Consider the following 6,666-nt stretch of genomic DNA (forward strand, 5'->3'; position numbering starts at 1 on the left):
CTATGTCTGTGTGGGCTTTTTCTGAGTGCTCCAGTTTCCTCTCACAGTCCAAAGATGTGCAGGTTAGGTGAATTGGCCATGAGAAATTGCCCATAGTGTTCAGGGATGTGTAGATTAGGTGCATTAATCAGGGGAAATGTAAAGTAATGGGTCTGGGTGGGATACTCCTTTGAGGGTTGGTGTAAACTTGTGAGTCTAAGGGCCTATTTCCTCACTGTAGGGATTCTATGATGATACTGCCAGACTTACTGAGATTTTCAAGCAATTTCTGTTTTTGTTTCCAACATCTATCTAGTTTGCCTTTTATAATCTTGCTGCAACTATTGATGAAAACATTGACACATTAATGCATTGAAACTGCATCAGTCTCAGACATGTCGTGCGGAAAACCTCTGCGGTTCAACACCGATAACTTCAATAACTTCAGAACCTGACGTTATCCTTCTGTGTTTATACCCACCACACACTCAATCCTGTTATGACATGGGTTGCTTTTAGCACAGTCACCCATTCTCACAGAATCCGAGGCCCATTATCACATTGTATGGGTTGCGTTCTAACACACTTTTTCACACTTAGCACGAATTATCTTATTCAGCTTTTCTTCTGTCCTGGCCTGCTACCTGCCCGTTTACCTACCACATTCATATTGCTCTCTCTCTCTCTCTCTCTCTCTGTCTGGGCTCTACCCCTCCTATGTGCTCAACTCTCCTCTCACCAAGCCCCCACTTCCGCCGCAGCAGAAATAGCAGCTTTCCCTAACAATTCTCATGAAGAGTCAGTGAACTGGAAACGCTAACTCTGCTTTCTTGTCACAGGTGCTGCCGGACCTGCTGTGTTTCAACAGCAATTTCTGTTTTTGCATGTGAGGAAAACCAGTGTGATGAGGAAGTTTATGAATTATTTGATTTATTTACAGAATTATCAGGTCTCAGCAGTCGACCTGATGGAACTTTCCTCGTTCTGATTGGTTACCTCAGGCTTTCTTAAGAAGATGCTTCTCAGCCTGCTGAAAAACTGCTCCCTGAACTTATCCCCCAACATGAAGTAGAAAATGGGGTTTGTAATGGAGTTGAGGAAAGCTATGGGCCTTGTGATAGTGTACAGAGCCTTTACAGCTAATTTGCTGCACTCTGACATGGTGCTGTTCTCCACTCGGGAAGCAATACGAACATTGCGCATTATGTGATAAGGAGTAAAGAATATCAAGAAAATGACAATGGCCAATATGACCAAGGTAAGCGGCTTTTCCACCTGAACCTTGGTGCGCTGTTGCATTATTTTCTTAAGGCTGCGTGCAGTTTGTATATAGGAGAAAAGCATGATGCAGAGCGGTAAGAGATAACCAGAAACTGTGAGGCAGATGCTGTAAATCAGACTCTGGGAGGGATTTCCTGAGCTGGCATAATCCAAACACTGGAAGGAGGACTTATTATCTGTGCTGTTGATTGTGTGATCATCAATAAAAATGAAGAGAGGCACCAACTCCAGTGTTACAAAAACCCAAATGCTGAGACAGATTACAACAGCGTTCCACTTTTTCTGAAAATGGTGAAGCTTCACTGGACTCACCACCAGCAGGTACCGATCGATGCTGATGCAGGTGAGAAACAAGATGCTGATGTACATGTTCGCGTGTAGGATGTATCTATTTAATGTACACATGAGGTGACCAAAAACCCACTTGTTGCCTTTGGCGTAGTAGACGACGAGCATGGGAAGGGTGCAAATAAAAGTCAGGTCGGTGACGGAAAGATTGAAAAGGTAGATGTTGCTGCACGTCCATTCCTTCAGACAGAATAAGTAGCCCCATATCACAGAAAGGTTGCCGACCAGTCCTAAAAGGAACTCTATTGCATACATGGTTGGAAGGTAATACTTCTCCAGTTGAGGATTGATGTCCAAACATGTGTTATTCATTTCCTAGAAACTGAAAAACAAACACAGGTAACACAATAGGGGCACAGCAAAAAAGACCATTTTACAGTTTTAGAGAAATATATTGTCTGTAAAAATGTGTTGAATTATGATCATAATTTCTTTTCTTTTCTTATTGTGCAATCGTTTCACTGTCTCAGGAGATAATTTGCTCCTCATTATTCATTTGACAAATTCGTGATAGAGAGCAGAATAACAATGAAAAATCACTTCCATTCACAACTGGCTTATCCAACTTAGAGCTGAAAAATGTGTTGCTGGAAAAGCGTAGCAGGTCAGGCAGCATCCAAGGAGCAGGAGAATCGACGCTTCGGGCATAAGCCCTTCTTCAGAAATGAGGAAGGTGTGCCAAGCAGGCTAAGATAAAAGGTAGGGAGGAGGGACTTGGGGGAGGGGCGTTGGGAATGCGATAGGTGGAAGGAGCTTAAGGTGAGGGTGATAGGCCAGAGAGGGGGTGGGACCAGTGAGGTCGGGAAGAAGATTGCAGGTCAAGAAGGTGGTGCTGAGTCCGAGGGTTGGGACTGAGATAAGGTGGAGGGAGGGGAAATGAGGAAGCTGGAGAAATCTGCATTCATCCCTTGTGGTTGGAGGGATCCTAGGGGGAAGATGAGGCGCTCTTCCTCCAGGCGTCGTGTTGCCATGGTCTGGCGATGGAGGAGGCCAAGGACCTGCATGTCCTTGGTGGAGTGGGAAGGGGAGTTAAAGTGTTCAGCCACGGGACGGTTGGGTTGGTTGGTGCAGGTGTCCCAGAGGTGTTCTCTGAAACATTCCGCAAGTAGGCGGCCTGTCTCCCCAATGTAGAGGAGGCCACATCGGGTGCAGCGGATGCAGTAAATGATGTGTGTGGAGGTGCAGGTGAATTTATGACGGATATGGAAGGATCCCTTGGGGCCTTGGAGGGAAGTGAGGGGGGAGGTGTGAGCACAAGTTTTGCATTTCTTGAAGATACTGGAATGGTTGAGGAATCCGGAGTGTGTTTCAATTATAAGGGGGCACAGGTTCAAGGTGATAAGGGGAAAGTTTAAGGGGGTTGTGTGAGGGAAGTTATTCGCACAGGGAGTGGTAGGAGCCTGGAATGCACAGCCAGGAGAGGTTGTGGAAACAGGTACATTGGTGACATTTAAAAGGCATCTGGGTGGTTACATGAAGAGGGAGGAAATAGAGGGATATGGACTGAATAAGGGCAGAAGGTTAGATTAGTTTGAGCATGATGATCAGCACAGGCTTGGAGGGCCGAAGGGTCACTTCCTGTGCTGCACTTCACTTTTGTTCTTTGTTTAATTCCTTATTTTCCATCATGCTTACAAAAATCATCAAAACGAAAACCGAACAAATTTAAATTTCACAAATGTAAGATGTCTCGAAGCATTGCAATGCCAATGATAAATATATATATATATATGTATATATTTTGGAAGTATAGGCATTGTTTCAATGTACTGAAACAGAGTAACCAAGGTCTCACAAGGAGCAATGATTGGATAGAGAATGTGTAATCTCACCACATTGGGATGTTGTTTCCACCTCTGAGTCAAAAGCTGTCAGGTTGAAAATACTTTTCTTTTTCCTTTGTTCATTCTTGGGATGCATCACTGTCTCGGGCAGCATTTATTGCCCATCACTAATTCGTCCAGAAGGCTCTTAAGCATCAACCACATTGCTGTGGATCTGGAGTCACATGTAGGCCAGACCAGGTAAGGCTGGCTGCTTCCTTTCCTTCAGGACATTAACAAACCAGATGAGTTTTTCCCCAACAAATCCATGGTCATCATTAGACATTATTCTACATTTTTTTAAGATTAAATTCAAATTCCACCATTTGCTATGGCAGGATTTGAAACCGGGTCCCCAGAACATTAAGTGGGTCTGTGGATTAACAGTCCAGCAACAATAGCACTAAACCATTGCTTCCCCTAGTACATAGTGTCGTGGTTAGACCATAGCTCACCTCGATACTTCCAGTGCTCTGGAGCCGGAAGCTGGAAGGTGGAATATGGCCTTTGTGTTCTAAAAGAAAGAAAGGTACCACATTCAGTTAAATGGAATGTCAGCCTTTTGGTGACAAAGCACTGGAAAAACAAATCCCCTTTAAACCTGCATTCACTTCGTATTCCATAGAACATAAAACATAGAACATTACAGTGCAGTACAGGCTCTTCGGCCCTTGATGTTGCACCAAACTATGGAACCAATCTGAAGCCCATCTATCTTACACTATTCCATTTCCATCCATATGTTTATCCAATGACCATTTAAGTGCCCTTAAAGTGGGCGAGTCTACTACTGTTGCAGGCAGTGCATTCCACACCCCTACTACTCTCTGAGTAAAGAAACTATCCCTGACATCTATCACCTCTCAATTTAAAGCTATGCCCCCTCATGCTAGCCATCACTATCCAGGGAAAAAGGCTCCCATTGTCAACCTTATCTAACCCTCTGATCATCTTCTATGTCTCAATTAAGTCACCTCTCAATCTGCATATTTGATATTTCAAATGAGACCTCATTTAAGAGTCCCATTAGTAATTAGCCTTTCACAAGCATAAACAAAAGATTTATTGGGCAGCACACTACCCTAATATCAGTGCAATCTCTTCAATAAATGAGAAGGTTTTGTTCTTAGGAGAAATGAATGCTAACTTTCAAATGGAAGTGGGCAAGGAGGGAGCAGTTATCCTGGCATCATGAGTAGCTGCCCATAGTTATTGGCAGAGAAGATTTAGATAGGTGATGGACGTAGCAGAAATGATTAGCTCCCAAAATAATGGATGTCAATAAGGATAGGTGGAGGGGGGGGGGGGTTGGGGGGTGTGTGGGGGGGGGGGTATGAGAGAAAGATTCCAGGGGGTGAGCCACCATCTTCTTGAGTGAAGACCATGAGTTCCCCAAAATCAACCCAAAGGAATGCTGAAGACCATCACAAAAGTCTGCAAGACCTCTAGATTGTGGGAGTGTTTTGCTTCTACTCCATTCTGCAAAGCGGTTCCAGGATTAGTAAAGTGTTTCTGTTCTATCCTGGCTCATGTATTTTATTTCTTTGCCGACTTCATAAATGTACCACATCTGAATTGCTGCTTCTCTTCAATAAACTGTCAGGAAATTGTGGCAATTTGTCAACTGCCTGTACTACTTAACAGTGATCACGAACTCTCCAAAATCACATGCAAGAAAATTGTGCAATGGGATTGAAAATTGAATCATTCAGCGTTGGCAGCTACTGCTCAGTTTTTCCTTTCCTGCATTTATTCCAGTGAACTAACACAATAGCACAGGCTGTACAGTTGAGTCATCAATGTCATTGTCATTGACAATGTTGCTAAGAGAGAAATGGCTTTCATTTATGTAACACTTTTCATGAGCTCAAGACTGCTTGAAATGCTTTGCAACTTTCAAAGCTGAGTCCCTGTTGAAGCGTATTAAATAAGGCCTCACAAACAATGTAATAATGAGGAAAACATTTGTCTTAGCAGTATTATTTGAGAGGTAGAACATAGAATATAGCACAGTGCAGCACAGGAACGGTCCCTTCAACCCACGATTTTGCCAAATTAAACTAATCCCTTCTATCTGCCCTTCATCCATATCTCTCCATTTCTTGCATATTTATGTGTTTATCTAAAAGTCCCCTAAATGCTCCTATCGTATCAGCTCTGTGTAAAGAACTTGCCCCTCACATCTCCATTGAATTTTCTCCCTCTCACCTTTAATGTATGACATTAAATGTTTTAGACATTTTAACTCTGGGAAAAATATTCTGACTGCATCTCATATTTTTTCATGTCTCCCCTCAGCCTCCTCCGCTCCAGGGAAAACAACCCGAGTTTTTCCATCCTCTCCTTATAGATCATGCCCTCTAACCCAGCATCCTGGTGAACCTTTTCTGTGCTTCTTTCTTGCAATAAGGTGACCAGATAAATGAATCTAATCCATCAGGAGAGCTCCTTCTTTGAAATTGTGTTATTGGATCTAGAACATCCTCCTGAGAAGGCAAGTGATCATCAGTTTAAGATATCAAATACATCAAATAGAGAAACCAGCAAAATCTATTTGCATCAGGGAATGGGGAACAAAGGATATCACTAACAACTCCCTTGTGATAAACCCAATCTGTCGAAGGCAGGCTTTGAGAGAGGGGTCCTTGCTAAACACGTTCAGAACTAGCCAGGGGCCCCACACTGCCAACCTCCACTGCTTGGTCCCTACTCCAATATGCACTTGTGGAAAGACACAAACAATGTTGCATATTATACATACTGCAAGCCAATCATCTTAACCTGAGCAAATGAGAAGGCTGTTGCTTGGCTTCAGGGCTTTGCTTGGGCTAAATAATAACAAAAAAAGTTTCAGTCGAAAGTTGGTACCTCTGACAATGCAGCACTCCTTCCGTACTGCACTAGAATGTGAGCCCGCACTTTGTACACAAGTCCCTAGAGCAGAGCGGTTCTGGTCTCTGTGGTATAGGAGGGATGTGATTACAGTGGAGGAGGAATACAGAGGAGAGTCACCAGGATGTGGCCTGGGCTAGAGTAGCTTAGCGAATGAAGACAGACTGCATGGGAACGTGATGGAGGTGTGTAGGATAATGAAGGCCTTGGAAAGGGTGGACAGAAAGCAGCTGTTCCCTTCAGTTGAGGGTTAATTACAAAGCAGCACATTTTTAAAGTGTGAAGTGGGAGATTTAGAGGGTATTTGAGGAAAATCCTTTTCAACCAGAGTGTGCTGGGAGTC

The 6,666-nt window shown here is 43.6% G+C and overlaps 1 pseudogene across 1 annotated transcript; it reads right to left on the reverse strand.

Moving 5' to 3' along the window:
* Positions 1 to 842: 842 nt before the first annotated feature.
* On the reverse strand, positions 843 to 3,555 carry LOC122555667 (succinate receptor 1 pseudogene; annotated as a pseudogene). Its single transcript, XR_015759004.1, has 2 exons — positions 3,441 to 3,555; positions 843 to 1,930 (listed from the first exon to the last, which is right to left on the reverse strand). The product of XR_015759004.1 is annotated as a succinate receptor 1 pseudogene (transcript).
* Positions 3,556 to 6,666: the final 3,111 nt, after the last annotated feature.

This window comes from Chiloscyllium plagiosum, unplaced genomic scaffold, assembly GCF_037043375.1.
Source record: "Chiloscyllium plagiosum isolate Xiang-an unplaced genomic scaffold, Cpla_swu_hap1 HiC_scaffold_13, whole genome shotgun sequence".
Taxonomy (NCBI): Eukaryota; Metazoa; Chordata; class Chondrichthyes; order Orectolobiformes; family Hemiscylliidae; genus Chiloscyllium; species Chiloscyllium plagiosum.